At 34.2% G+C, this 6,972-nt stretch overlaps 1 pseudogene; it reads right to left on the reverse strand.

The window, feature by feature from the left end:
* Positions 1-380: 380 nt before the first annotated feature.
* Positions 381-5,518, reverse strand: LOC105801073 (UDP-glycosyltransferase TURAN-like; annotated as a pseudogene).
* Between the last annotated feature and the right edge of the window lie 1,454 nt (positions 5,519-6,972).

A 6,972-nucleotide genomic window follows, 5' to 3' on the forward strand; every position in this document is an offset into this window, starting at 1 on the left:
CAAACAAAAGCTGACTGAAAAACAAGGAAAGAAGCATAGATCTGAAAACTAAAACAGAGATTAAAAGGCAAAGACAAACTTATTCTAAAGATGAAAACCAAAAAACTCACAGAAAAAAAAAGCATAGATCTGAAACTAAAAAATACATGAAAAGGCAAATGCACATTTGAAGTAAAGATTCATACCTGAAATGACTCTCCCATGAAGCAGGGGATTTCAATATCACAGAAAACAGAAAACTCTCTTTCTGCAGTAGAGTCTGTGTGTGTGTGTGTGTGTGTTTTGCATGTGGTTACACAAAGCTAAAAAAGAATGACAGGAAAAAAATGAAAAGAGACAAGAGAGAATCCGCGAAGTACAAGAACGGAGGAAGAGAGAATAAAGAAAACAAAATATAAAGAAGGAAAATATTACAAAAAAAGGATGAAAGAGGAGGGGAAAGAAACATCAAGAATTTAGAGAGCAGTTAAGCTATTTAATGTCTATCTAAAATACGGTAAATATAATACACTCATTTAATGAAGAAGCAGCATGAGCTACCTATCTAATTAATCCTTTCAACACATACGTAAAGGAGACTGACACAGTTCAAAGAAGCAGAGAAATCCAACCCAAGTTTTGCTTCTTCATTGGGTTCCATCAGTTTTGGGGCATTTTAAAGGCCACTTGGGTTTCTTTTGTCTGTTACTAAACTAATCGTCAGTAGTCAATAGTTTCTCTTTTAGCCATGGTTGTGGATCTTCATCAGCTTCCACAGCATATGTAAACCGCATGCCCCTCAAAGACTCCTTCCCAGCAATGCTCATCATATCTGCACATTCAGCAGCATTACCATGGTGAGGCCAGTAGCAATTGAGGTTTGCCTTGCTAGTAGGGGGAATTGGGGATCAATGAAAACTAGTGACTCTACATTACCTACTCCAAGATTGGATGACTCCCCTGGTTTTATTTTCCCATTTTCTTCAATCTGTTCAAATTGTTCATGACAAGCCCCATGAATGATGCTATGCAAATTGATGCTATGCAAATTATCTGCTGAAACAATAACCACTTCATTTGGATATGTTTCTGGAACTGTTTCACATGAATCACTGACTTCGTCATATTCATCCAAGTTATCACAATCATCTTTGTATTCAAACTCATCTGGTTCAGTATAGCAGGGGAGCTCATCCATTGTGCAAACTTTAACTTTCATCTGCTCTGGCAAGCTTCGGCAACTAGCAGAATGATTTGTGTATTTGGTTGAGAAGTAGTTTACCGTGATGTTCAAGCTGATCAAACAACAATATGACACATTGGTAACAAATCACTATCAAGCTGATCACTCTGAATGATTGTTAAAATGGAGCCGTGGGTGATTTTTTCCACTATGATCAGCTGCTAACAAATCACTAGCAACCATGTATTTATATCAATTTAACAATAATACATTTCAGGGATTGAAGCAGTCAAACACCCTATAAACATGAGAAATCCAAACCATGCGATCATATGTATGCTGCCACAAATAAAAACTTACTGTCATTTTGGAAATATAAGGACTATAATCTAAAGAGTTCTAACCAAAGGGTTGTGATATTCCCTGGGAAAATTGGAGTAAGCATATGTCCCATGAAGCAAACACTTTGACTAAAAACTAACATATGTGGCAGAGGCAGTTGGCTGGAATGGCTAGCTTTGACACAAGATGGCTGAAGTTAAGGTTAGTTTTTCTGAATATAACCTGCAAATTGAAGTCCATTTATTCAATTAAAAACGGGAAAATTAAAGGAAATCTTTCATTTCTGTCTTTTATTAAAAAGCATGCTGAAAGGGGTAATACACCCTGAATGGTAGGAAAAGGAGAGAAATGAATAAGACAGTTTGTTGAGAAACATCAGATAAAGTGGAAGTAAAATGTGAAGGGAAATAGAACAAAAAAAAAAGATTAAGGATGAGTTAAAGAACCTCTGATATTAACGGCTTAGCATGTTCTTCCCACTCAGCGGCCCATCTAGCTGAAGAACCTGTTTCCAATGCACCGTTCTTGAGAGATTTCAGACCATCTGCCAGTGTTGATACGTAAAATAGAAAACCAAGGAATATTAGAAACCGCCATTGTAACAGTCTCAGGAAATGTAAGTCACAAAATAACAACGAACTATTTAATTAGTTATTCTGGTCCCAGTTTATAATAAGGTTCAACAGCCAATCACAAGCTAACACCAATTGGTAGTAGGTGGAGGGACCCAACTTTAATATAAGACCATAGGCAACCTAATACTTGACGGATGTGGGATGTTACTGCTACACACTCCCCCCAACGTTTAGCTCATAGGGCCTAAAGAGCTATGATTCAAGAGTCTCATAATGCGATCATGAGTAATTGTTCAATTTCAAGGAATTTGTTGATGTGAATTAAGATCATGAGATTTTCGACCTACAAGAGGAGTTTGCTGCAATGAAGTGTCAGTTGCAAGCATGGTGATCAAAACTAGACCAGACCGAATGGTTGAATCGTGAACCAGTAGTCCAACCGGTACCATAAAACCGACACTGGTTCCATAAAACCAACACCGATTCAACTAGTAAAAACCAATCAAACCAGTTAAAAAACAAGTTGAACTAGATTGAAGCTAGTTTAAATATTTAATTTTGAGGTTATAATTTATAAAATGAATGTTTATGTTTCTATCTTTATTGTTTATGTTTCTATCTTTATCTATTGTGTTTATTAATATTTTTTCCTATTTTTTCTTTTTTATAAATTTTCTAGAATATTTTGAAATTCTTTATTTTGTCATGGTTGAACCGGGAACAGATGGTCAAGCTGGTTTGACCACCAGTCCGAATCTTACAACATCGATTGCAAGTGGAGTAATTTTCAATTGATCCAATAGTGCTCCAACAAATTATCTAGATCTAGGTGAGAATGGATGCTTAACTAGTACTATCATGATTCCTAGGAAGGGTTGTATGAAGATGTTGTGCATCATCCACTTTTATTTGCAAGTACCAATTGTCTTTGTTAAGTACAAAACACTTACCAAGAGCTCATCAGCTAGCTCTGATGACAATGAAAAGAGCAGGCCATTTTTCTCAACCTTCACAAGCTCGTCAATGCTTCAGAAGTCAAACCAGTAGCAGATAGTAATAGACGTTAGCATTAAAAGGTATCAAATTGTAAGCCACTAAACCATGCATGATAAGTGCACAAGTTTACCAGAGTAGGAAACAGCGCATACTGGAAGACCACAACCAAACATATCCACCACCTACTAGACAATACAAGTTCGGTGAGTGATAAAGGTTTATCGCTGCAAATGTTCTTTTCCTAAGAAGGCTTCAACAGGAGCTCCAGAATGACATACCTTCATGAGAAGGTCTAATCCTGAGGAGGAAGTATGCAGACAAACACCTACATCTGCTGAACCTGTAAAATGAAGCAAGAATATGGATGTAAAACAGGTAGCATGAAGCACTTTTCCCTTCTTCCGAATGAACTATGAGGAAGAGAAAATAGATTACGAATATCATACCAAGAAGCAATGGATATTCCTCAGCTGACAGCCACGTGGTACGAAATGCAACACGTTTGAGGTTTAGCCTCTTTATTTTCTCTTCGTACTTTTCCTTTTCAGGACTTTTGCCTAAATGAATATTGAAAATTTTTAAGAAACAATGGAGCACAGAAGCAGGTGCTTCTGGGACATACAGTACCGTTACCTGTAATGATGAACAACAACCTAGGGTACAAGTATTGCTTTCCACCAGAGATCTCCTTCCAGAGGACCCATTCATCAGCAGAATCATTTTCATCTAGTAGAGCAGCAACTCGTCTATCATACATCACCGCTGCTTCCAATAGAATCCCAAAATCTTCATCTGGTGTCCTGGAAAGATGTTATTCTTGAGAATGAATCACTTAATAGATTTATAAATACTCACCATGCAAAAATAAGCGTGTGCATACTTGAATAAAAGGGAGGCAATGGTTATAATTGAAATTAAATAATCTTAAAATAGGATAGGAGAAACTTCTACAGTGAGCATAACTATACTTCAATAAAATAATAAAAATTGTTGAAAGTGAAATTAAGTGATCTTAAAATAGAACAAAAAATAAACTTCTTCCATAGCAACCAAAACACAAATAATCTCAATCAGAATTTATCAGAAAAAACCATAATAAGTCAGCAACATATTAAAAAAAAAAGATATCATGCAAAAAGTAAGTTTTAAGAACAAAACTTGTCAACATGAGCATTTTTATATTCCATAGACTAACATCTATTAGAATATTCTTTCCATTATCGCTCTTACTGGGTAAAAGTTTAATGAGGCTAGAGCAACTAAGGGTAAAAAGAAAAGCAGAAATATGGAGTGCAAGAAGTACGCAAATAGGGCATTCATAGAGGATGGTCTCACCAGCTTGTACTGCTTACAACAGAGCTGGCCTATTTGGCTTCAACAAGATGTCAGTGTCAACCTGAGTTGTAAATAATGTTTCATTTTGGTCATCTGCCCCAATTCCTGTAGTTGCTGCATTTAGGGTAAAATCAGTCAAAAGTGTTCTTTAAGGCTGCTAATCAAAATAAATTTGATTGTTTACTAGACTTACTAGCAGTTACACAATCTCGAACCCCAAAAGGGTGACAAAGATACCTATTTAATCTGCAAAACAACTAAGTATGGAACTCCATTACAAAATAAATCTTTATGAGAACTCAAGAACATGAATCTCACCTTATGCTTCTCCTGAAGTGAAGTTGGACAAAAAAACTCACGAGGCTGATCATATAAAACTGTGGCTCTATAAATTTAACCACATGCAATATAATTAGACATTTTCCCATAACATTTCATCAGAAAATGAAAATAATTAACCAACAATGAGCTGGAAATCTTACCTAATTCCCCAGTTTTGAGCTAATTCATGCTGCATTGCCCTTGTTACACATAGGGAACCATTTGCCATTTGCCCATAACGCTTCTCAAACCTAAGCAGATACTTAAAATTCAAAACCAGATCCATCCATCGCACAGCTCAAGAAATGTCCTTTGACAATACCAAACAGGAGGCTTATAACTTACCAATGGTACATTGAGACAAATGGGCTGCTTCTTCCCACAGACAATCCAAGTAAGGTATATCCAAAAATATGCCAATCAACAATGAATGCCGACTTTCTCAATGAGCTCGCCCACTTTACAGCCACTAATGTTGGAACAGAAGGAGGATTCTACACAAATGGATGAAATATCGAGATAGTTTCAGAGGGAAAAAAGGAATTTCTTAAAACAATGAAAGAGCAAGACCTAGCTTTTCGAGCCATCTGAGGGAAGGAGAAGCGCGAGTGAAGGCAGAACAAGCTTGTTTCTTGTAATGCACCGACGATGGGGTGCCAATAATAGGAGAAGTTCCAGGGATGAAGGGGTGTTATGTTGCCACTGGTCACAGTTGTTGGGGGATACTCAATGGTCCAGCTACAGGTGCTGCTGTGGCTGAGCTTGTTCTTGAGGGACGTGCTACCATTGTTGATCTTAGTCGGTTTAGTCCTGCTAGATTTGTTGGGCGTAGGAGGGTTAAAATTTAAGTTGTATTTTCAGACACCATTTTTATGAAGCAAGTAAACGACCATGGGGGGATCAGATTTCCCTTTATTTATTTGTAAATTAAGGCGGAGATAAACACTAGTTTGTTCTAAATCGTCGATGGGAAACCCCTCAATGATGCTTGAGCTTTTCAAGTTATCAAATTCCACCTCTTTTAGCCTCTCAGATATATAGGTATTTTAAGAAGTTTCAAAATTAGTTTCTATTGGTTTTTTTTTTCTTTTACAATTTACTTTTTTTTAAGAGGTGTGGATTAAATTTTAAAAAATTTGTAAATGTTAAAGGTTAAATTGTTTTAAAAATTTTAAAAATCAGTTGATCTACCAACTAGTATAGACTGGTTGAACTGAATTAAAAAAGCAATTGAACTGGTAGTTGAACTAGTTTTTATAAATTTTTAAATTTTTAATAATTTATATGCTTTTAACCAGTCGCACCAATCATTAAGGGAATCAGTTTGTCAAACTAATTTTTAAAATTGTTTCAACCATTTTTTTTAGCTCAGTTCAACCAGTCTGTGTTGGTCCACTGGTCTTTACCTCTCAACAAATAATACTCTAATCAGTTCTTCATTCATTCGATTCGATTAGTTGGTATGGTCTAATTTAAATACCATTGTATTTTGAATTTTTTTATATTTTTAAATCTTTTTTATATTTTAAAGAGTTTTATTTTTTAATTTTAATTTTAAAAAATTATAAATTTATTTTATGTTTTATTTAAAATATGAAAAAAATCTTTTAAAAATTATGTTCTTTTATAGGGTAAGAACCAAATTAACAAAAATTGTAACTATTAAGGACTAAAAGAGTTATTTTACTTTAACTACAAAAAGTAGATGGAGGGACCAAAATTTTAAATAAAAATAAAAGAATTTAATATCTCAAAATTAAAATATAAGGATTTTTATAAGAGTATAAATTTTTTGATAAATTTAAACGAATAATAAATAATATTTAACCTTATAAAACCAAAACACACTATCTATAAACAAAACAAACCGTCTTTGGATACTTGAGTTTAGATTTTTAGGGTTGGAAATCAAATTAAGTATTTTGAATTTAAAATTTTGGGGTCAAGCGAACTTACATAAATCCAAATAATTTATGATAATACAATTAAAATTCAACTATTAAAAAGAGTAGAATCTGTATAGAAGATCTCATTATAATAGAGATTTATAAATCAGAATTAAAATTGCTTATTATATGTAACATATTTACTCTCTTTTTAGTTTTTAAAAATATTATAAAACTAGAAAAGAATTGTATTTAAATAAGAGATGAAAAAAAGTATAAAACAAAGTATGATAGAATAATTGTATTTTTTACTGTATATAAGAATTGTAGAAGCCTCTGTTTGCATGCTTTATAC

This window comes from Gossypium raimondii, chromosome 11 (genome assembly GCF_025698545.1).
Source record: "Gossypium raimondii isolate GPD5lz chromosome 11, ASM2569854v1, whole genome shotgun sequence".
Classification (NCBI taxonomy): domain Eukaryota; kingdom Viridiplantae; phylum Streptophyta; class Magnoliopsida; order Malvales; family Malvaceae; genus Gossypium; species Gossypium raimondii.